Source organism: Bos javanicus, chromosome 8, assembly GCF_032452875.1.
Source record: "Bos javanicus breed banteng chromosome 8, ARS-OSU_banteng_1.0, whole genome shotgun sequence".
Lineage (NCBI taxonomy): Eukaryota > Metazoa > Chordata > Mammalia > Artiodactyla > Bovidae > Bos > Bos javanicus.
This window is the reverse complement of record NC_083875.1, coordinates 67622094-67646476: the sequence shown is the minus strand read 5'-3', so window position 1 is coordinate 67646476 and position 24383 is coordinate 67622094. Positions and strand designations below refer to the sequence as shown.

The 24383-nt window shown below is 41.0% G+C and overlaps 2 pseudogenes; both read right to left on the bottom strand.

Annotated features, from left to right (window-relative positions):
• Positions 1-735: 735 nt before the first annotated feature.
• LOC133253568 (U4 spliceosomal RNA) lies at positions 736-899 on the bottom strand (annotated as a pseudogene).
• Positions 900-21771: 20872 nt separating this feature from the next.
• On the bottom strand, positions 21772-22582 carry LOC133252851 (large ribosomal subunit protein uL30-like; annotated as a pseudogene).
• Positions 22583-24383: the final 1801 nt, after the last annotated feature.

The following is a 24383-nucleotide window of genomic DNA, read 5'->3' as shown; positions in this document are numbered from 1 at the left end:
AAAGTTTAGAAAACTGTGTATGATAAAGTATATACAAGCATATGCCATCTACTGTGCTGAGTCACTCAGTCATGTCTCTTTGCTGCTCCATGGACGTAGCCTGTCAGGCTCCTCTGTCCAAGGGATTCTCCAGGCAAGAATACTGGAGTGGGTTGCCATTCCCTCCTCCAAGGGATCTCCCCGGCCTAGGGATTGAACCCAGGTCTCTGGCATTGTAGGTGGATTCTTTACCATCTGAGCCACCAGGGAAGCTCAAGAATACTGGAGTGGGTAGCTTAACCCTTCTTCAGGTGAACTTCTCAACCCAGGGGTTTCCTGCATTGCAGGCGGATTCTTTACCAGTTGATCTACCAGGGAAGCCTCACTTATGCCATAGACAATTTCAAAAGACAAATGACAAATTGAGAAAAAATACTTCTCAAATCATATCACAGACAGAAGGTTAATCTCCCTAACACATAAAGAAACCTCTAAAATTAATAAGAAAAAAGATAATGACTTAAAATGAGACAATTTTTTTTAAAAAGAAATAATAAATAGCTCCTATTAGTCCATTTAGGAACTAAATTGTTAAACACACATACACAACTTGAGATTGTACTGAGACAGCATTTTCACCTCTCAAGTTGGCAAAACCTTCAAGATTTGATAACACCCTCTGTTGGCGAACACACAGTAGAGATAATGGCACTTTCAAAGAAATGAGAAGGCTTTCAATGTACTGATACGGAAGTTTCTCTAAGGAAAAAAGCAAAATACAGAACCATAGATGTAGTGTATTATCACTTATGGTTAAAAAGGGGGAGGGCAGAGAATGTATTTTGAGAAAAATTTTCAATTAGCAGTAATCACAGCTCGGATAAAACTCATTGACTGTGATACTGCCACTGTGCAAAGCTTTGTTTTGAAATGTATAAATGTCTTTGCCTGTGTATGTACCCATGAGCTCTGAGAGCTCACACACACACACACACACACACACACACACACAACAAACCTAGTAACAGGATGTGGTTGGAATTTGGGGCTGGGGAAGGAAGATCTTTCACTGTCATACCTTTTTGTGTGTTTTCTTTTTTTAAAATGCTTGTTGAGGTACTTGAATGTATTGCTTAATAGTGATAACTAAAAAAATAACATCAAAGAACCAAGAATAAAAATAAAATGAAGTTCATATCTTTTAAGGAAGACTCAGGAATTTGAGGTTTTTCCATGTGCTGAAGTTCTAAGGAAATTAATTATATGATGAACATTTGTAGAGCCTGTATACTTTACAAAGTACTTGTTTCCTTGTTCTGTCTACATCGTACCATTGCTCCTTCAATTTTTAAGGCAAACAACAAAGTCAGTTTTGTTATCGACATTTAATAATAGGTGAGAAATTTCCTGGTGGCACAGGGGATAAGAATCCTCCTGTTAATGTGGGGGATGCATGTTTGATCCCTGGTCAAGGAAGATCTCACATGCCACAGAAGAACTAAGCCCGTGGGCCACCACTACTGAGCCCACATGCCTAGAACCTGTGTTCCACAACAAGAAAAGCCATCCCAATGAGGAACCTGCTTGCCACAACTAGAGAAAGTCCCCACAGTAGCAACAAAGATCCAGCACAGCCAGGAAAAAAAATAGCACCTGAGAAAATTGAGCCTCGGCTATCCACAAATCGCCAGATCTCACGTGCATTAACAAAAAGCTGGAACATAACCTGAGTTTCCTCTTGCAAGACTGACTTCTTTGTACCATGCTATGCTGCCTTGGGGCACTTGACTTTGGCTGTTGGTCTGAGTGGCTACATTCTACATGTTCCCATTGTCCTGTGGAATGTGCAATGTTGTTAAGTCACTTCAGTTGTGTCTGACTCTTTGTGACCCTATGCATGATAGCTTGCCAGATTCCTCATCCATGGGATTCTCCAGGCAAGAATATTGGAATGGGTTGCCATTTCCTCCTCCAGGGCATCTTCCTGACCCAGGGATCGAACCTGCGTCTCTTATGTCTCCTGCTTTGGCAGGGCTCTTTACCACTAGCACCTCCTGGGATGTACAGTCATGCTTATTCTCTGGAGTGATGATACAGATGGATGCTTGTGCTGAATCTGTCTCGAATCAAGGTCCCTAGAGTCTCCCTCCTGGGTGGGAACATGTATTATGGGTATAATCATACTGTGACATGCAGAGTTCCAAAGAATAGCAAGGAGGGATAAGAAAGCCTTCCTCAGTGTTCAATGCAAAGAAATAGAGGAAAACAACAGAATGGGAAAGCCTAGAGATCTCTTCAAGAAAATTAGAGATACCAAGGGAACATTTCATGCAAAGATGGGCTCAATAAAGGACAGAAATGGTAGAGACCTAACAGAAGCAGAAGATATTAAGAAGAGGTGGCAAGAATACACAGAAGAACTGTACAAAAAAGATCTTCACGACCCAAATAATCACAATGGTGTGATCACTCACCTGGAGCCAGACATCGGAATGTGAAGTCAAGTGGGCCTTAGAAGGCATCACTATGAACAAAGCTAGTGGAGGTTATGGAATTCCAGTTGAGCTATTTCAAGTTCTAAAAGATGATGCTATGAAAGTGCTGCACTCAGTATGCCAGCAAGTTTGGAAAACTCAGCAGTGGCCACGGGACTGGAAAAGGTCAGTTTTCATTCCAATCCCAAAGAAAGGCAATGCCAGAGAATGCTCAAACTACCGCACAATTGCACTCATCTCACATGCTAGTAAAGTAATGCTCAAAATTCTCCAAGCCAGGCTTCAGCAATAAGTGAACCATGAACTTCCAGATGTTCAAGCTGGTTTTTAGAAAAGGCAGAGGTACCAGAGATCAAATTGCCAACATCCACTGGATCATCGAAAAATCAAGAAGTTTCCAGAAAAATATCTATTTCTGCTTTATTGACTATGCCAAAGCCTTTGACTGTGTGGATCACAATAAACTGTGGAAAATTCTGAAAGAGATGGGAATACTAGACCACCTGACCTGCCTCTTGAGAAACCTGTATGCAGGTCAGGAAGCAACAGTTAGAACTGGACATGGAACAACAGACTGGTTCCAAATAGGAAAAGGAGTACGTCAAGGCTGTATATTGTCATCCTGCTTATTTAACTTATGCATAGAGTACATCATGAGAAACGCTGGACTGGAAGAAGCACAAGCTGGAATCAAGATTGCCGGGAGAAATATCAGTAACCTCAGATATGCAGATGACACCACCCTTATGGCAGAAAGTGAAGAGGAACTAAAGAGCCTCTTGATGAAAGTGAAAGAGGAGAGTGACAAAGTTGGCTTAAAGCTCAACATTCAGAAAACGAAGATCATGGCATCCGGTCCCATCACTTCATGGAAAATAGATGGAGAAACTGTGGAAACTTTATTTTTTGGGGCTCCAAAATCACTGCAGATGGTGATTGCAGCCATGAAATTAAAAGACGCTTACTCCTTGGAAGAAAAGTTATGACCAACCTAGACAGCATATTAAAAAGCAGAGACATTACTTTGTCAACAAAGGTCCGTCTAGTCAAGGCTATGGTTTTTCCAGTAGTCATGTATGGATGTAAGAGTTGGACTATAAAGAAAGCTAAACACCAAAGAATTGATGCTTTTGATCTGTGGTGTTGAAGAAGACTCTTGAGAGTCCCTTGGACTGCAAGGAGATCCAACCAGTCCATCCTAAAGGAGAGCAATCCTGGTGTTCATTGGAAGGACTGATGTTGAAGCTGAAACTCCAGTACTTTGGCCACCTGATGTGAAGAGCTGACTCATTTGAAAAGACCCTGATGCTGGGAAAGACTGAGGGCAGGAGGAGAAGGGGACGACAGAGTATGAGATGGTTGGATGGCATCACTGACTCAATGGACGAGTTTGGGTAAACTCTGGGAGTTGGTGATGGACAGGGAGGCCTGGCGTGTTGTGGTTCATGGGGTCACAAAAAGTCGGACATGACTGAGTGGCTGAACTGAACTGAACTGAACTGAACTCATATAGTGGGAACATTCACATCCTATCATTGCTGTATTCACCAGTTTGAGAAAATAAGCTACGAGTATGTATTTTCAGATGGTGAAGACATGTCCTCTTTTCTAGACACTCTCCTGTTCCCAGCAGGTCGGAAAATTTCTTTAACCACCTTACAGTAAGGTAATTGTGTCCTTACATAAAAAGTTGAGCCAGAAGCAAGTCATTTAAGAATAATTTTGCACCAGGTTCTAGGCCAAGAGATAATAACTCCGAATGAGAACATAACCCCCAAGGGGAAATAGATATCTTGCTGGCAGAGCTCTATATGTGCTTTGTAGTTCTACGGCAATAGCAGATTTCTCTAGTTGGTGAGTTAAGACAATAGTTAAAAATATATATTTATTTATTTATTTGGCTACACTGGGTGTTAGTTGTGGCATTCTAACTCTTAGTTGTGGCGTGTGGGACCTAATTCCTGGGCCCCCTGTTTTGGGAGCTCAGATTCTTAGCCATTGGACCACCAGGGAAGTCCCAAAACAACATGTTTTATAAGAAAAACCCAAAGCATGAGCAAAAAGTCAGTGGACTTCATTTTTTTTTTTTTGCTTTTACAATAACCAACACATGTTTCTTAAATGTCTGGTAAACATTCCATTCTGTAGTGTGATGCTACCTGTTTTCACTCCCTTGTGAGACTCTTACCACACATTCTTATTTACTACCATAAACTTATATGTCTCAATTCATTCATCAGCAAATGTGGTGAATAACTGAGCATACATTTTTAAAATTTTCTTTCCTGGGCAATAACCAATGGGGATAAGTTAAAATTCTAATGAAATGTTTTGTAGCATTAAAAGGAATCAGAGCAAAAGTCAAGTGGACAGATAACAAAGTGCTGACACAAACATTTGCTTGGGTGGAGTCAATTCAATTAATGGCGGGATGGGAGGTGGGAGGGAGGTTCAAGATGGAGTGGATATATGTATACTTATGGCTGATTCACATTGTTGTATGGCAGAAATCAATACAGCATTGTAAAGCAATTATCCTCCAATAAAAAATTTTTATAATGCAGAAAAAAGCTGAAGGGCAAAAGCCATCCTGTTATGAGTGAGAATTTGTGTCTTTGAATGACTTTTTTCCCTTTCATGCATCCAGTATTTTCTTTTAATATATATATTTTATTGAAGTATAGTTGACTTACAATGTTTCAGGTGCACAGCAAGGTGATTCAGTTATAGATATACACATATATTATTTTTCAGATTATTTTCCATTATAGATTATTATGACTATTATTATTAGTAATAATAATTACTAATTATTAGTCTAATAATTACTATTATTAAACTATTATTAGAGTCTTAGACTATAGTTCCCTGTGATATTCAGTAAACCTTTGTTACTTGTTGCATATCTATGTTTTTAAAATTAGAATAGCATTCTATTCATGCTTAGTCAAACAAATGGAATCAAAATGTCATAAATTTTTTAGCCAGGCAAAAATTCACAAGTTTTCTAAAATATGTATATTATACATACTATGGACAGAAGAGCTAGGTGGGCTACAGTCCATGGGGTCACAGAAAGTCAGATACAACCTGAGCGACTAACACACACACATGTATACAAAAGTTTTTATACTATCCTTGATAAAGGCTTGAGAAAGAACATCAGAAAAAAGGAAGAGACGGAGAAATTGGAAAACAAACTGAAATGGGAGCACTGAATATGAAACAGAAAAAATGAAACAAACTCAAATAAAAGTAAATGGTCATCATATAGTCCAGTTGTTTTTAAATGTGGCTGCTCATTAGAAACGTATCTGGAGCTTTAAAGAAAAAAAAAAAAAAGCAATACCTGGCCATTTGTATCTTTCAAAAAATTCCAAGATGATTCTCATATGCATTTGGATGTTAACTAAATGATAGTTTGGGTGATATAGATTTCTATTACTCTCTGCTGATCAATCATGATACAATAGTATTAAATGAATAATAGCTACATAATCACTTAAAACATGTTTATAAGTTTTGACAATCAATAGCCAGATGAAAAACAGAAGATAATTACAACTGCAAGCCATAATGGAAACATGATTAACCTAACAATATAAATTAATTACATACAATTTGGGAGGTCAAGCAGAGTGATGTGAGTGGAAGTGCATACATGCGCATGTTTTCATCCTCCCAGCCAGTTTATGTCTTTTGGTTGGTGCATTTAATCTATTTATACTTAAGGTAATTATCGATATATTCATTGGAAGGACTGATGTTGAAGCTGAAATTCCAATACTTTGGCCACTTGATGAGAAGAGCTGACTCATTTGAAAAGACCCTGATGCTGGGAAAGATTGAGGGCAGGAGGAGAAGGGGATGACAGAGTATGAGATGGCTGGATGGCATCACCGACTCAATAGACATGAGTTTGAGTAAACTCTGGGAGTTGGTGATGGACAGGGAGGCCTGTCATGCTGCTGTTCATGGGGTTGCAAAGAGTTGGACAAGACTGAGCGACTGAACTGAACTGAATGATCCTATTACCATTTTCTTAATTGTTTGGGTTTATTTTGTGTAGGTCTTTTCCTTCTCTTGTGTTTCCTGCCTAGAGAAGTTTCTTCAGCATTTGTTGTAAAGCTGGTTTGGTGCATCCAGTATTTTTTGAGTGCCTACCAACTTTCTAGACTTTATTTTTGGCTTAGGATACTATATATATATATAAATATATAAAATTCCTGATTTCCAGGTGAGAAAAGATAGAATATACACACAATAGCCAGACTTCCCTGGTAATCCAGTGGTTAAGATTTTGCACTCCCAATGCAGGGTGCCAGGGTTCTATCCCTGGTCAGGGAACTAGATCCCACTTGCTGAAACTTAAGACCCCACACGCCTCAATGAAGATCTTGTGTGCCACAGCTAAGACCCAGCACAGACAAATAAATAAATGAATAAGTAAGAATATACTCAAAATAGCAAGTAACCTAAATTGTGTATTAAAGAGTGATGTGTTTTGGAGAAAATATGAAATAGGGGATGGTGTTAGGGAGTGCTAGGATATGGGCAGCTTCAAATAGTGTGTCTTTGAGGGAAACTTCACTGGAAAGTTGACATTTCGGGCAAACCTAAAGGAGATGAGGGAGAAAGGCAAGCTGATCCAGGAGGTGAGCCTTCCAAGCCGAAGGAAGAGTAATCTGTAATCCCTGGAGAGATGTGAGGAGTGGGCACTAAGGGAATGGTGAAGGGGTCAGAGTGGCTACAGCAGAGAGAAGGATGTGAGAGTGTAAGGAGGTGAGATCAGAGAAGTGGAGGAGACATGCACTGTGGGACTTTGTAGGTCATTAAAAGTTCTTGGCATCCTGCTTAACCATGACCAGGGCATCATTTGTAACCTCATCCTTGGTAAAGCATTACTTACTTATCTATCATTGATCAAATTTGAGTTGATCTTGCAAGACCGAGAAACATGACAGGTATTATTGAACCCCTTTGAGAGATGAAGAGTCAGACTCAGAAAATACTGAATGAATTACCAGCTACTCAGAGAGTGATTTGACCTTATGTCTCCTCATTTCTGGGGCTTCCCAATTGGCTCAGTGGGTAAAGAATCTACCTGCAATGCAGGAGATGCAGGAGACGCAGGTTTGATCCCTGGGTTAAGAAGATCCCCTGGAAGAGTGCATGACAACCCACACCAGTATTCTTGCCTGAGAATCCCATGAAGAGAGGAGCCTGGTGGGCTATAGTCCATAGGATTGCAGAGTCTGAAGCAACTGAGCACGCAGGCACTCCTCATTTCTGGACCATTTTTTCTTTCTGTTAGTACCTTATCTTGATTCTATCCCAGAATATCTATGCTTTTAAAATAGAGAGCAGAAAATAATGCAGAACTTCCATTCTTAGCAGCAGCAGCTCCCTGTTTTGTTCCCTGGTCCATTTCACTATCTACAGATGCAAAGGACTGCAGGTTACACACAAACTAACCACGTGGGACACAATTCATATCGACTGCAGTGTGAACGGTGCCCCCTGGAGCTGAGCCAAGCACTGACCCTGCTATTATCTAGCAGCTTTTCTCATCTTGACTTTGTCTTTCCTTCTAGGCCTGCACTTGCCCTCTGAACTCAATGGCAGAATTCCATATACTTAATTTTGATGCTTGACATCCCCTAGTTTATGGTTTGTACTGATATTTTGGCAAGTAATTTGCCTAAATCCAAGCCAACCTTGAGACTTCATCTGGCATTTTTCTCCTCGTAGGCCTGTCAGCTCTTCCTGCCTTCCTGTCCCAGCCATGCTGATGAGAAATGAGGCAGCGCCCTTCTATATCCATCTATGCAGCCTTGAGAAAATCAGTTCATCCTCTCAGTTGCTATTTATCTTTGATTCTTGTGTTTATTCCAAACTTCCCGAAGCTCTAGACTATAATTTTTGCTTTTACTTTCTGTATGCTGTCTTTGCAGGGTCTTTGACAGTCTTTTTTGCTGATCAGTAAGCCTGAGCCACTTTGATGAGTGGGATTCTTCAGAAATGGATACTGATTAAACAAACGGATCTGCTAAGCTAATGCACTTTGTTACGGGCTGAGCAAGTTTCCTCTTATGGAATCTTCTCTCATGAGAGTGGGCTGTGCTTGGGAAGAAAGCAGCTGCTTTCTCAAGGGTCTTTGTGTCCCTAGTCACTGCTTCAATTCATAGTGGGGTGACCACAGCCTTGTACTTTCCCACGCTCCGTCTCCTGACTCCTGGGTTTGCGAGTGAATGTTACACTCCTTGAAGCTGCAGAACTGAGACCTCCAGCAGCAGATTGCCTCTGTGTTCCTAGCCACTGTGAGAGCTGGTTTCTGGCATTGTGTTCTGTTTCTCTGCTGAGGATGCTCTGTTCTCTCTCAATGAAACCTCTTTTTCTTCCTCTAACCCTTCACTCCTGGATCTCTTTCGATCACATTGTTCTCTTAACATAGAACAATAAGCAGCTTCCTTTGGAGGAAAAAGAGGCATCCTTTGTTTATCTTTTAGCGTATGAATAGAAATATAAGGTAATCACATGCCATACCAGTATAGCACAGCACAAGTCAGGAGCAGACACCCCCTCAATGGGGCAGGCCAGATTTTCTTTCTCTCCATACCTGCTTTCTATTTTCTTGTTTCTTCCTGGCAACTATTTTCTCCCATTTTCCCAAAGAGATGTGAGTCTATGCAGTCAGACATAGGGCAAACTCATCTCCATGTGGCTTGATACAACCCCAGGAGAAAGGGGCTATATCCAGGAGTTGGAATTGTTTGACTTCACTTTTTATTTAATTATTAAATTTAGTTTTGGCTGCACTGGGCCTTTGTAGCTGCATGTGGGCTTTCTCTAGTTGTAGCGAGCAGGGGCTACTTTCTAGTTGAGTTACCTGGCTTCTCATTGCTGTGGCTCCTCTTTCTTGTGGAGCACAGACTATAGGTCTCCGGCTCAGTAGTTATGGCACCTGGGCTTAGTTATCCTGAAGCATGTTGGATCTTCCTGGACTAGGGCTCAAACCTGCATCTCATGCACTGGCAGGTGGATTCTTAACCACTGAACTAGCAGGGAAGTCCTGAGTTCACTTTTTAGTATTACTTCAAAGGTCCTGTTAAAGAATATTCTGGTGCTGAGGCAATGATAGCAGCATCACCTGTTGTTAAGGAAGGAGCATAGAGGGCCTCATCAGTGCTTTTGGTTCTCACTGTCCAGCTGCTCTCACTGAGCACAGCTGCCTTCCACTAGTTACACCCATAGATCCTCTGCTGTGCTCCAGTGCTGCCCCTCCCAGGACCCTGAGAAGTCAAAGCCAGTTGATAGGAAAACTCTCTGTATTTGTTTCCTGAGGTTCCCATAACCAATTACCACACACATGCTGGCTAAACCAACAGAAATATATTCTCTCAAAGTTCTGGAAACCAGAAGTCTGAAATCCTGCAGGGCTGAACTTCTTCCAGGGGATCTAGTGGAGAATTTTCTCTGTCTCTTCTAGCTTCTGGTGACTGCAAGCTTTCCTGGGCTTGTGGCCCCATCATTCCAATATCTGCCTTGGTCTTCATATCTCTGTGTGACTGTTCTCTGTGTGTTTCTTATAGGGACATTTGCTCTTGGATTTAAAATCCACCCAGGTAAGCCCAGATGAACTAATCTTGAGATCTTTAACTTAACTGCATCTGCAAGGACCCTTTTCTCAACAAAGTCACATTATAGGTTTCAGGAATTGACATGGACATGGCTTTTGGGGAGGGGCGTCCCACATGCCCATAGCATGTGGGATCTTAGTTCCCAGGGATTGCACCCGTGTTCCCTGCGCTAGAAGCAAATTCTTACCCACTGGACCACCAGGGAGGTTAGTCATATATGATTTTTTTAACCTGGGCACTAAGGTGGTCTCTTGGCCTTAAATGGAAACCAGTCAAACAAGCAACCCTCCCTGTCCCAAGCACTGTTAGTTTTAGTCCAAAGATCTTTATTTCCCAGGGACCAGATAAGTCCTATGCTGGAGTAAAAGATCAGTCCCTAAGATTGATATCTCACCAGTCTCCCCATTCGCCTCTCCGATGGCTCCCTAACATCATTTGCCAAAACCCTCAGGAAGCTAGGAAGGTAGAAGCTCTGGTGTTTTCCCACAGGCAGCCACCTGCCTAGATGGATGGTTTTGCCAGAATCAACACAACCAAGACAAAGCCAGGACCTCTTCTCCAGCCATAAGCAATAAGGATATATTATATAACACTGGAAATTCCAGCCATTATCTTGAAATAACTTAGACTATAATATGAAAGTGAAAATGAAAGTGTTAATTGTTCAATCATGTCTGACTCTTCATGACCCCATGGACTATAGCCCATCAGCCTCCTCTGTCCATGGAATTCTCCAGGTAAGAATACTGGAGTGGGTTGCCATTTCTTCTCCAGAGGATCTTCCTGACCCAGGGATCAAATGTGACTCTTCTGCATTGCAGGCAGATTCTTTACCATCTGAACCACACAAAAATACTGAATCACTATGCTGTATACCTGAAAACAATATAGTTCTGTAAATCAACTAAACTTCCATAAAAAAAGTCTTGATAACTGTTTCTCTCCAGAATTAAACCATACCAAGAGGCTTTCACAAAATTAATACTCAATAAATTTTCTTGAATGGAGAAATGAATAAACCATAACATATTGCTTCCACAATTCAGTTCAGTTCAGTTCAGTTCAGTCGCTCAGTCGTGTCCGACTCTTTGTGACCCCATGAATCGCAGCACGCCAGGCCTCCCTGTCCATCACCATCTCCTGGAGTTCACTCAAACTCACGTCCATCAAGTCAGTGATGCCATCCAGCCATCTCATCCTCTGTCGTCCCCTTTTACTCCTGCCCCCAATCCCTCCCAGCAAATCTTTATAATTCCTCTTACTGAAATATAGTCTACTGAAACTACTGATTAAGTGAAACATTTGGTGAATTGAATTGAACCAAATCTGAAAATAAAAATGAAATAAACACATGAAATGAAATGAAATGAAATAAACGCATTGTGAGGGTTCATTTTGTGTGTCAACTCGGCTAGGTCATGGTACTCTTTGGCCAAACTTTATTCTAGGTGTTTGTATGAGGGTGTGTTGAGTGACATGTATGTGTAAACTGGTGGCCTTTTTTCTTTTTTTAAAAATTAATTTATTTTAGTTGGAGGCTAATTACTTTACAATATTGTAGTGGTTTTTGCCATACATTGATATGAATCAGCTATGGGTTTACATGTGTTCCCCATCCTGAAGCCCCTCCCCCTCCCTCCCCATCCCATCCCTCTTGGTCATCCCAGTGCACCAGCCCTGAGCACCCTGTCTCATGCATCGAACCTGGACTGGCAATCTGTTTCACATATGATAATATACATGTTTCAATGTTATTCTCTCAGATCATTCCACCCTCTCCCTCTCCCACAGAGTCCAAAAGACTGTTCTATACATCTGTGTCTCTTTTTCTGTCTCACATATAGGGTTATCATTACCATCTTTCTCAATTCCCTATATATGTATTAGTATACTGTATTGGCCACCTCATGAGAAGAGTTGACTCATTGGAAAAGACCCTGATGCTGGGAGGGATTGGGGGCAGGAGGAGAAGGGGACAACAGAGGATGAGACGGCTGGATGGCATCACTGACTCGATGGACATGAGTCTGAGTGAACTCTGGGAGTTGGTGATGGACAGGGAGGCCTGGTGTGCTGCGATTCATGGGGTTGCAAAGAGTCGGACATGACTGAGCGACTGAACTGAACTGAACTGAACTGATATTGTATTGATGTTTTTCTTTCTGGCTTACTTCACTCTGTATAATAAGCTCCAGTTTCATCCACCTCATTAGAACTGATTCAAATGTATCCTTTTTAATGGCTGAGTAATATGCCACTGTGTATATGTACCACAGTTTTCTTATCCATTCTTCTGCTGATGGACATCTAGGTTGCTTCCATGTCCTGTCTATTATAAACAGTGCTGTGATGAACATTGGGGTACATGGGTCTTTTTCAATTCTGGTTTCTTATGTGTGTATGCTCCGCAGTGGGATTGCTGAGTCATATGGCAGTTCTATTTCCAGTTTTTTAAAGTATCTCCACACTGTTCTCCATAGTGGCTACACTAGTTTGCATTCCCACTGAGAGGGTTCCCTTTTCTCCACACCCTCTCCAGCATTTTATATTGGTAGATTCTTGGATAGCAGCCATTCTGACTGGCATGAGATGGTATCTCATTGTGGTTTTGATTTGCATTTCTCTGATAATGAGTGATGTTGAGCATCTTTTCATGTGTTTGTTAGTCATTTTTATATCTTCTTTAGAGAAATGTCCATTTAGTTCTTTGGCCCATTTCTTGATTGGGTCATTTATTTTTCTGGAATTGAGCTTCAGGAGTTGCTTATATATTTTTGAGATTAATTCTTTGTCAGTTGCTTCATTTTCTATTAGTTTCTCCCATTCTGAAGGCTGTCTTTTCACCTTGCTTATAGTATCCTTCATTGTGCAAAAGCTTTTAAGTTTAATTAGGTCCCATTTGTTTATTTTTGCTTTTATTTCCATTACTCTGGGAGGTGGGTCATAGAGGATCCTGCTGTGATTTATATCAGAGAGGGTTTTGCCTATGTTTTCCTCTAGGAATTTTATAGTTTCTGGTCTTACATTTAGATCTTTAATCCATTTTGAGTTTATTTTTGTGTATGGTGTTAGAAAGTGGTCTAGTTTCATTCTTTTACAAGTGGTTGACCAGTTTTCCCAGCACCATCTGTTAAAGAGATTGTCTTTTCTCCATTGTATATTCTTGCCTCCTTTGTCAAAGATAAGGTGTCTGTGGATTTATCTCTGGGCTTCCTATTTTGTTCCATTGATCTATATTTCTGTCTTTGTGCCAGTACCATACTGTTTTGATGACTGTGGCTTTGTAGTAGAGCCTGAAGTCAGGCAGGTTGATTTCTCCAGTTCCATTCTTCTTTCTCAAGATTGCTTTGGCTATTCGGGGTTTTGTATTTCCATAAAAATTGTGAAATTATTTGTTCTAGTTCTCTGAAAAATACTGTTGGTAGCTTGATAGGGATTGCATTGAATCTATAGATTGCTTTGGGTAGTATACTCATTTTCACTATATTGATTCTTCCGATCCTTAAACACGGTATATTTCTCCATCTATTTGTGTCCTCTTTGATTTCTTTCATCAGTGTTTTATAGTTTTCTATATATAGGTCTTTTGTTTCTTTAGGTAGATATATTCCTAAGTGTTTTATTCTTTTCATTGCAATGGTGAATGGAATTGTTTCCTTAATTTCTCTTTCTGTTTTCTCATTGTTGGTGTGTAGGAATGCAAGGGATTTCTGTGGTTTGATTTTATATCCTGCAACTTTACTACATTCATTGATTAGCTCTAGTAATTTTCTGGTAGAGTCTTTAGGGTTTTCTGTGTAGAGGATCATGTCATGTGCAAACAGTGAGAGTTTTACTTCTTCTTTTCCAATCTGGATTCTTTTTATTTCTTTTTCTGCTCTGATTGCTGTGGCCAAAACTTCCAAAACTATGTTGAATAGTAGTAGTGAGAGTGGGCACCCTTGCCTTGTTCCTGACTTTAGGGGAAATGCTTTCAATTTTTCACCATTGAGGGTAATGTTTGCTGTGGGTTTGTCATATATAGCTTTTATTATGTTGAGGTATGTTCCTTCTATTCCTGCTTTTTGGAGAGCTTTTATCATAAATGGATGTTGAATTTTGTCAAAGGCTTTTTCTGCATCTATTGAGATAATCATATGGTTTTTATCTTTCAATTTGTTAATGTGGTGTATTACATTGATTAATTTGTGACTATTAAATAATCCTTGCATTCCTGGGATAAAGCCCACTTGGTCATGATGTATGATCTTTTAACTATGTTGTTGGATTCTATTTGCAGAATTTTGTTAAGGATTTTTGCATTTATGTTCATCAGTGATATTGGCCTATAGTTTTCTTTTTCTGTGGCACCTTTTGTCTGGTTTTGGTATTAAGGTGATGGTGGCCTCATAGAATGAGTTTGGAAGTTTACCTTCTTCTGCAATTCTGGTGGCCTTTGAGTAAAGCAGATTGCTGTCCACAATGGGAGTGGTTCTCATCCAATCCACTAGAACAACATGCTGACCTCTCCTCCAGGGGGCATACTGCCAGCAGGTTGCCCAAAGATTTCATCTGCAATACTGTCTCTTCCTGATTCACCACCAGACTAGCTTTGCACTAAAACTGCAACTTTTTTCTGAGTCTCCAGCCTTCTGGCCTTCCCCAGATTTTGGACTTGTGAAACCTTCACAATGGCATGAGTTGATTCCTTAAAATGGAAAGAACTAAATAAAAAATAAAAAATAAAAGAAATAGAACCAATAGGCTACATATATATGTGTGTGTATATGTGTATATATATATATATATATCAATAACCTCAGATATGCAGATGACACCACCCTTATGGCAGAAAGTGAAGAACTAAAGAGCCTCTTGATGAAAGTGAAAGAGGAGAGCGAAAAAGTTGGCTTAAAACTAAACATTCAGAAAACAAAGATCAAGCCATCCAGTCCCATCACTTCATGGCAAATAGATGGGGAAATGATGGAAACAGTGGTAAACCTTATTTTTTGGGCTCCAAAATCACTGCAGATGGTGATTGCAGCCATGAAATTAAAAGTTGCTTACTTCTTGGAAGAAAAGCTATGACCAACCTAGACAGCATATTAAAAAGCAGAGACATTACTTTGCCAACAAAGGTCCATCTAATCAAAGCTATGGTTTATCCAGTAGTCATGTATGGATGTGAGAATTGGACTATAAAGAAATCTTAGCACTAAAGAATTGATGGTTTTGAACTGTGGTGTTGGAGAAGACTGTTGAGAGTCCCTTGGACTGCAAGGAGATCAAATCAGTCCATCCTAAAGGAAATCAGTCTTGAATATTCATTGAAAGGATTGATGCTGAAGCTAAACTCCAATACTTTGGCCACCTGATGTGTAGAAGTGACTCATTGGAAAAGACCCTGATGCTGGGAAGGATTGAAGGCAGGAGGAGAAGGGGACAACAGATGTTAGATGGTTGGATGGCATCACCGACTCGATGGACATGAGTTTGAGCAAACTCTGGGACAAAGTAATGGACAGGGAGGCCTGGTGTGCTGCAGTCCATGGGGTTGCAAAGAGTCGGACATGACTGAGTGACTGAAATGAACTGATCTTGTTGGTTCTATTTCTTTGACAAGCACTAACTAAATACACTTTGCTATGCCAAAGACCAAATAGAAAACCAGTGGTGGTAACACTGCTTTCTTTTAACCTGATTAAAGTTGATATGCCTCTGCTCCCTATCGACTTAAAAGACTCAGTATTCCTAGAAGTCACATTGTAATGTGTGTTTTTTATATCCTACAATCTCAAACAACAAACTCAGCTCCTTTAAACACATATACACTTTGTTTTTATTCTTAGGTCATTGATACAAAGTTTCCTCATGGCTGTGGCTGGCATCACTATCACGTTTTATAAGCAGGGGTAGGAGTGCCCACTTCAGCTTTCAGTGATTCTCAAAGCGTAGTCTCCAAATAGCAACATCAGTATTACCAAGTGCTTGTAGGAAATGTATATTCTCAGAGCTTTCCTGGTGGTCCAGTGGCTAAGAGTCCATGCTCCCCATACAGGGGACCTGGGTTTGATCCTGGTCAGGGAACTAGATTTTGCATGCCACAACTAAGAGTTAACTTGCTGCAACTAAGATAGGTCTCACATATTGCAACTAAAGATTTGCATGCTACAAAGAAGACTGAAGATCCTGCATGCCACAGCCAAGACCTGGCATAGCCGAATAAATAAATATTAGAAGAAAAGAAAAAAAATGTGTATTCTCAGGCCCAACCAAGACATATTGAATCAGAAACTCTGAAGGAGTGGCCCAGTAATCTGTATTTTAACAAGCTTCCAAGTTCTGATGTGAACTAAAGTTTGAGAATCATTGCTTTCACTATAGAATGCCAAAACATTTCCCCAATTTCTGCAATTACGGAAGGTAAAGGTATTCCTCCCAATACCGATTTTGACTGAGAGGGCCCTGAATAGAGTCTGTCTAGATTGGCTATTGGAAAATTTCGTAAAACCAGAAATGCAGAGAGATATAGAAAGCAGTCCCAATCTGACTTTGGTTGCACCTCAGAAATTAGCAACAGTGGTAAAAATAAGCAAACTTCTATCTCTGCTTAAACCCTATCCTCCACTTTAGATTCCGTTCCTCTTCCTTCCTGTTTCTGTACTTTCCTTTGTGCTTTTTACCCTGTCACCTAAATTTCCAACCCTCTCTCTGATTCATTGATTACCCACTCAAGACCAGCTGAAGTCTCACCTTCCTTGTGACGTCTTTTCAGCTACAGTGTTCTCTCCCTTTACCAATATCTGGTAGGATTATTGCATTTTCTGATTTAATTACTTTAATCTAGCATGGGATTATGGTGATGCTCATTTTTTTCTTCTTCTTCCAAGACCCCTCAAAAGATTGCAAACCTTTGAAGTAAAGGGTATCCAACTTTTAGGTGTACAACTTTGGTCAGCTCAGGCCGCTAAAACAACACACCCTGAAGTAGGTGACTTGTCAACAACAGAAATTTATTTCTTACAGTTCCAGGGGCTGAAAGTCTAAGATTATGGTGCTGGGACTGCTGGGTTCTGGTGAAGACTCTCTTCTGAGTTGCAGATAGCTGACTTCAGGTTATATCTTCTCGTGGTAGAAAGAGCTAGCTAGTTCTCTGGCCTTTTCTATAAGAGCACTAATCTCATTATGAGAGCTCCACCTTCATGACTTACTAATCCCCCAAAGTCCCCACTTCCTTATTCAATGATACTGGAGATTAGACTTCAACATGGGGAGGACATAAACATTCAGCCCTTACAATACCCCAAAGCACCTGGCATGATGCTAAACACACAGTAGATAAGCAACCAATGAAGGCCGAGCACCAGAAAATTGATGCTTTCAAACTGTGGTGCTGGAGAAGACTCTTGAGAGTCTCCTGGACTGCGAGGAGATCAAACCAGTCAATCCTAAAGGAAATCAACCCTGAATATTCACTGGAAGGACTGATGCTAAAGCTCTGATACTTTGGCCACCTGATGTGAAGAGCCAACTCACTTGAAAAGACCCTGATGCTGGGAAAGATTGAAGGCAGGAAGAGAAGGGGGTGACAGAGGATGAGATGGTTGGACGGCATCACCAACTCAATGGACATGAGTTTGAGCAAACTCTGGGAGACAGTGAAGGCTAGGGATGCCTGGTGTACTGCAATCCATGGAGTCACAAATAGTCAGACATAATTTAGCCACTGAACAACAACAACCTGTACTTGTTAAACTGATCAACAGATCACCATCAATCTTATTTGTCTCTGGCAATTGCTAACAGATTTGCCTCTTTATTTAGCTATCATGAAGAAATCTCCATTTTGTACCTTGGAGGAGTAATATTCTAGGAAAGCCAATATATACAAATAAATATCAAAAATCAAACTGGGCCTTTATAGAGCTGCAAACAGTAAGGTGTAGGATTATAGAGGTGGGAGTGACAAAAAACCATCCAGACTGTATCTTTAGCATCCAGAGCACTGTCGGAACTCAGTAAATATGTACTTTGGCCACCTCATGTGAAGAATTGACTCACTGGAAAAGACCCTGATGCTGGGAGGGATTGGGGGCAGGAGGAGAAGGGGACAACAGAGGATGAGATGGCTGGATGGTATCACTGACTCGATGGACGTGAGTCTGAGTGAACTCCAGGAGTTGGTGATGGACAGGGAGGCCTGGCATGCTGCAATTCATGGGGTCGCAAAGAGTCGGACATGACTGAGCGACTGAACTGAACTGAACTGATATAAGGTCCAGATTTCATTGTTTTTGTAATAAGTAGAACAGAACATGATATACTCAAGAAATATTTGTGAAATGAATGAATCAGCTCTCAGGTTAAACATTAGCTCTGGTAGTGTTCTCCCAGCCTCATGGCCAGAAGTATATCCTAATATGTGATACACACTCTGGTTTCTAATGTCTATGCTCTGGGCATTGAATCTGTAGCAGGAATCTGCCTTTGCAGAGGGAAAGTCAGAAGCTTCTTCCTATGCAAGTAATTGGGATTCTGTTGTGACTATATCATGTTTCCCGGAGAGAGTAAACAATATTTTCTGCATCATCTGATGGTCCCCAGGTGTCTCCTTAGAAAACTCTGCATCCTTGGCAGTCCTGAATTTGATATGGTGGAACCGGTAGATGGAGGTACAAATGCCTCTGCTAATACAACTCACATGTCTGCTAACACAGCTGCCTTCCTTTGAGCTGTGGGACTGCTGAGAAACCCCAGGTTTTGTTAAATCACCTCTTTTTGAAGGGGACAATGCCTTCTCTTACCAAAGGGTCTGTTGCTCCAAGGGAAGGAGTTAAGTTACCCTGACAGTAGACAACTTTCTGATATACCAGAAAGGGCACTAGAATGAGAACCAGGAGATATTAGTTCTGAGCTTTGTCATTATCTAACTGTATTGTTGTCGTTCAGTTGCTAAGTCCTGTCTGATTCTTTTTGACCCCATGGACTATAGCACATCAGGCTTCCCTGTCCTTCATTATCTCCCAGAGCTTGCTCAAACTCATCTCTATTGAGTCAATGATGCCATCCAACCATCTCATCCTCTATAGCCCCTTCTACTCCTGCCTTCAATCTTTCCCAGCATCAGGGTCTTTTCCAATGAGTCAGTTCTTCTCATCAGGAGGCCTAAGAGTTGTAGTATCAGCTTCAGCATAAGTCCTTTCAATGAGTATTCAAGGTTGATTTCCTTTGGACAGTTCACATTTGTGGGCTTCAGTTTTCTCTGCAGAACAGTCATCTAGCTTATCTCTAGATCCTTCTAGCTTATGTGTTCTATTATTTCTGATTTTACTGCTCATATGCCTATTTGTTTGTTTCTAGGCATGAGAGAATGTTTTGCCTCAGTGTACTGTGTCCACCTGGATAATATTTTTCCTGCTTGCTCAAGATTCTGGCTAATTTCTAATCATTTCCTGCATCCTTCTGGGATCTCTGGCAAATTTTAAGATCAGGCTGGTTTGTAAAGTGTGCAAACTAATCTTCCATTTATTCTGTTTCAACTGCTGTATTTCAAAATCGACCCTAATTACCCAGGCTATAAAGGCAAAGCTCTAAACTATAAACAAAGAAATTATCATAATTAGAGCCATTTCTTCCTGACTGGACTTACTAGAGTTCAGAGAGGTTGAAACTACTGAAGCCAAAGTTACTCAGACCTTGAGGTCTCCAAGGTCACCTGGCCCAGAATGGTTGGTATTATTAGAAACTGGTGTAGAGTTACTATTGAGAAATGTGAGTGTGATAAAATTACTTCCAGCAGTATTTGTTGGCTGACCTGAATAATCTTGAAGCCTGTTTTGTGTTGTGATGACAAGGTGGACAAAGTGTATAGGAGTATGGGATCTGACGCATTCAGGGATTTTTTTCATAAGCTTCTGGTTGAAGCTGATCTCAAGCGCTAATAAACGAATGTACACTCTGTCTTGAGGGCTTATATAGTATCTTTGGTGACTTGAGGGTTATAACATTAGGAATATAGGGTTCTCAGTTTAGGAATCCAAGCGAATCCTTCCTTAATGGGCATAATGACAGCAGGGGTGGCCATGCCAGTAGAGAGAAAGGAGGGAAGTCCTGAGGCAGCTGATGGTTTCAGGACAAGGGATGGTACATAGAGGTGTGATGCCAGGAGGATCTAAAAGGAAATACTTGGGTGTTCTTAGGTTAATATGGCTAAAGGTCTCATAGAAAAAATCTTGGAAAACTTTAATGAGAATTTTGGGTTTTTTATTCTTTGCCTTAGACCATCTTTCAGGAAATCCAAGCTTCCCATTATTAATCATATCAGTGACTATCATCTATTGGGGACCAGTCATCATCTAAGACCTGTGAAGTCTACTATAGTGTTATTGTTTCTTTTTGTTGTTGTTTAGTTGCTCAGTTGTGTCTGACTCTTTCCAACCCCATGGACTGTAGCCCATCAGGCTTCTTTGTCCATGGGATTTCCCAGGCAAGAATACTGGAATGGGTTGTTATTATCTTCTCCAGGGGATTTTCCTCACCCAGGGATTGAACTCATGTCTTCTGCATTGGCCAGTGGATTCTTTAGCAGGGAGCTACCTGGGAAGCCTGTATATCTATCTATCTATATCTATATCTATGTGTCCTGGGTTGGGAAGATATCCTGGAGAAGGGATAGGCTACAAACTCCAGTATTCTTGGGCTTCTCTGGTGGCTCAGACGGTAAAGAATTCACCTGAAATACAGACCTGGGTTCAATCCCTGGTTTGGGAAGATCCCATGGAGGAGGGCATGGCAACCCACTCCAGTATTCTTGCGTGAAGAATCCCCATGGACAGAAGAGTCTGGCAGGCTACAGTCCATGGGGTTGCAAAGAGTTGGACATGACTGAATGACAGCACACACACACACACACACACACACACACACACACACACACACATACACACATATATATGAAATAGATAAACTCTAAGGAGAGAAAAAGAGTTTTTGTAAATGGACTGATAAAGATGGGATTATGACTAGAGTAGCAGTTCTTTGTGTTGTTTCTTATTTGTCAAAGGCAGCACCAGGCTTTGTATTATTTTCTCTTCTACAGTTGTTACAGATTACTGTCATACAGTTGTTGCTTATTAATTGTTTCTTCAACTGAATCAAATGTAAGAATTTTCTGCCTCTATAAATCCTGATGAAACAATTAGAATAATAGGATAGATGATACAATATGACATTTTGGTCAATTTCTGGCTAAAAATCACTTTGTCTGCCTCTAACATCTATATTCTCTTCTGCAGCATTTTGTCTTTGATATTTTGTTCAGTTTAGGTGATTTGCTTGTTATTGTTTACCCTCACAAACTCACTGTGAGAAGACCAGCTTCATACCCCTCAGATATATAGACCATCAAAGTCAGCAAAGCTCAGGTCCAAGTGAATCTGTGATTCCCCACCTCAGATACACATATGTGCAGCATGCTCAGTTGCTCAATCGTGTCTGACTCTTTGTGACCCTGTGGACTATAGTCCTCCAGGTTCCTCTGCCCATAGGATTTCCCAGGCAAGAATACTGGAGTGGGTTGCCATTTCCTTCTCCAGGGGATCTTCCCAACCCAGGGATCAAACCGAAGTCTCCTGCATCACAGGTGTATTCTTTTTTTTATTGTTGTTTGTTTGTTTGTTTCAATTGTTTATTAGCCAGATTACAAAAATAATCCTGGTAGATACCTTAGTTCATCCTTCTAATAAGCCTGTTGATCTGGTCTTCCCTGTTGCCAGCATCTCCACCTTCTGCAAAATGGGTGGTCTTTTTCTTCATTACACCTAGTGGAGAAGACAATTTAAAGGGCCACAGGAAGTTCTTTGCTTCTTTGAAATGTTTTCCAATGGTATAGATCTTATGAATTAGATCCTCCATGCAGATGATTCCATATTTCCCAAGATATCAAGCAATCAATGCATTGTCTGTCAGGGCAATTCGCTTTTTGTTGATTTTGCCATAACCACGCTTGTAGATCAACTCATTTACAGACTTCAGATTTGGGTACCCCCACGCAATGTATGGCTTCACAATTCTCAGCATGTTAATTGACGCCTTGTTGAGCTTCACAAAGGTGCCGTTGAAGATCTGCCGGAGGCGAAGGAGCTGCAGCACCTTTTGAACCTTTGGGCTCACACCGTTGATACCTCTGATCCTGATGACAAACGCCAATTTGGGTTCCACGGGTACATAGAAGTTGCTGGCTTTTTGTGCCACCCTAGCCATTCAAATTTCAGTTCTGTACATCTGCCTGTATTCCTTTTGGTAATGCTTAGCTTTTTCATAGATAAGCTTCCTCCTTGCCTTTCGAAGCATCTTTTGGGCAAACTTCTTTCTCAGTTGCTTGATCTTAAGCTCTGCGAAATTCTTCCGCTTTTTCCTAAAGGTTTCTGGCACAGCAGGAACCTTCTTTTTCTTCTCTTCTCCACCCTCCATGGTTCCAGCTGGGAAAGAGGACACAGGTGTATTCTTTACTGCTGAGCCACAGGGGGATAGGATGGTCTCAGTACTGACTGTGAGTCCTTGAAGCTTGGGTGTCTGCCCTGGAAGGCAATCTGGACAGAGGTGACAGCAGCTCTACGCAGACAGGAGGGAGGACAACCTGTTCATAATACAAGGAATAGAAATCAAGCCAAGAGGGCAGTAGAGGGAACAGAGTGCCTGGAGGGAAACACTTTGTCTTGCCAATGTTTTTCTACCTCTCTAGGCAAGAGGTCATCTTCAAAGACACCTCCTGTCAAGGTAACAGTGCTAGAAGGCAAATCATTCTTTACTCCTGCATGCCGTGGATACTCATACTTCATATTAATAAGACATTATCAGCCCAGGTGCCAGGCTCTGTGGTTCACCAAGGAACAAAACAGTCGCACGTGCTGAATTATTGTTAGCTTTCCAACAGTCCAAATCCTGGAGCTGCGCTATCCTGCTTTGAGTGTGGGCAGGAAAGTTTTGCTGAGTATTCTTTGTCAAGGAAGTCTGCTTAAAGTCACTGAAAACCTAACCTATATATTTTTTTCAAGTCAGGGAGGAGACCTGTACATGAAGATTGGTCAAGGAGCAAATGAATGGTTCTCTCTAACCCAAGGGCATGACAGAGAAGGATCAGTATTAGCCCAGAGAATAAATGAGAAGGAAGGAAAACGCTTAGCAACTCTTAAGTTTCTGCTAGTCTTTCAGCTTCTCCATAGAACACTTTAGGAATATGCAACATACCTGTGTAGGTATGTTGGGGATGTGCTGCAGTTCGTTCATTTAATACACATTGAGTTCTTATTCAGTAGTGTCTGGCCATGAGGAAATTATATGAGGGTGAGGATTGCCTACACTAAACAAAGGATGAGAACTAGATAACTGGTGAGAACATATTGTATAGCCCAGGGAACTCTACTTAATGCACTGTGGTGTACTAAATGGGAGGGAAGTCCAAAAGGGTGGGGATATATGTATATATATGGCCAATTCACTTTTGCTGTGCAGTACAAGAATTGATGCTTCAAATTGTGGTACTGGAGAAGACTCTTGGGAGTCCCTTGGACAGCAAGGAGATCAAACCAGTCTATCCTAAAGTAAATCAACCCTGAATATTCATTGGAAGGACTGATGCTGAAGCTCCTCCAATCCTTTGGCCACCTGATGGGAAGAGCCGACTCATTGGAAAAGAGCCTGATGCTGGGATAGATTGAGGGCAGGAGGATTAGTTGGTTGGATAGCATACTGACTCAATGGGCATGAGTTTGAGCAAGCTCTGGGAGATAGTGAAGGCATGGCATGCTGTAGTTCACAGGGTTGCAAAAAGGCAGATAGGATTTAGTGACTGAACAACAAGAAGCTAACACAACATTGTAAAGCAACTATACTCCACTAAAAATTAATTAATTAAAAAAAAGGAAGTAGGGAACTTATCCACCAAAGGAAAGATTTCTGAGATTAGATATGCACAATGATAGCAATTAGATAAGAAATTAGAGGAAGGATGTTCTAGGTCCTGGGAGTAGCATATGAAATGACCTATAGGAGAGGGAGAGCATGGATATTCAGGGGAAAGAGGTTCACAGTGACTGGAGCATCAAACATGCAGTGGAAACCGGATAGGTGATGATGGGGAGCTGGGAAGGGCAAGATCCAGTACTCTAAGCCACATCAGCCCAGCAGCTTAGATCAGCTGAGTATCTGCATGAGCCCAACACTTTGTTTTATGTATATGATTTTATTTACTATTGAGAACAACCCTAGGAAGTGGTTACTATCATTT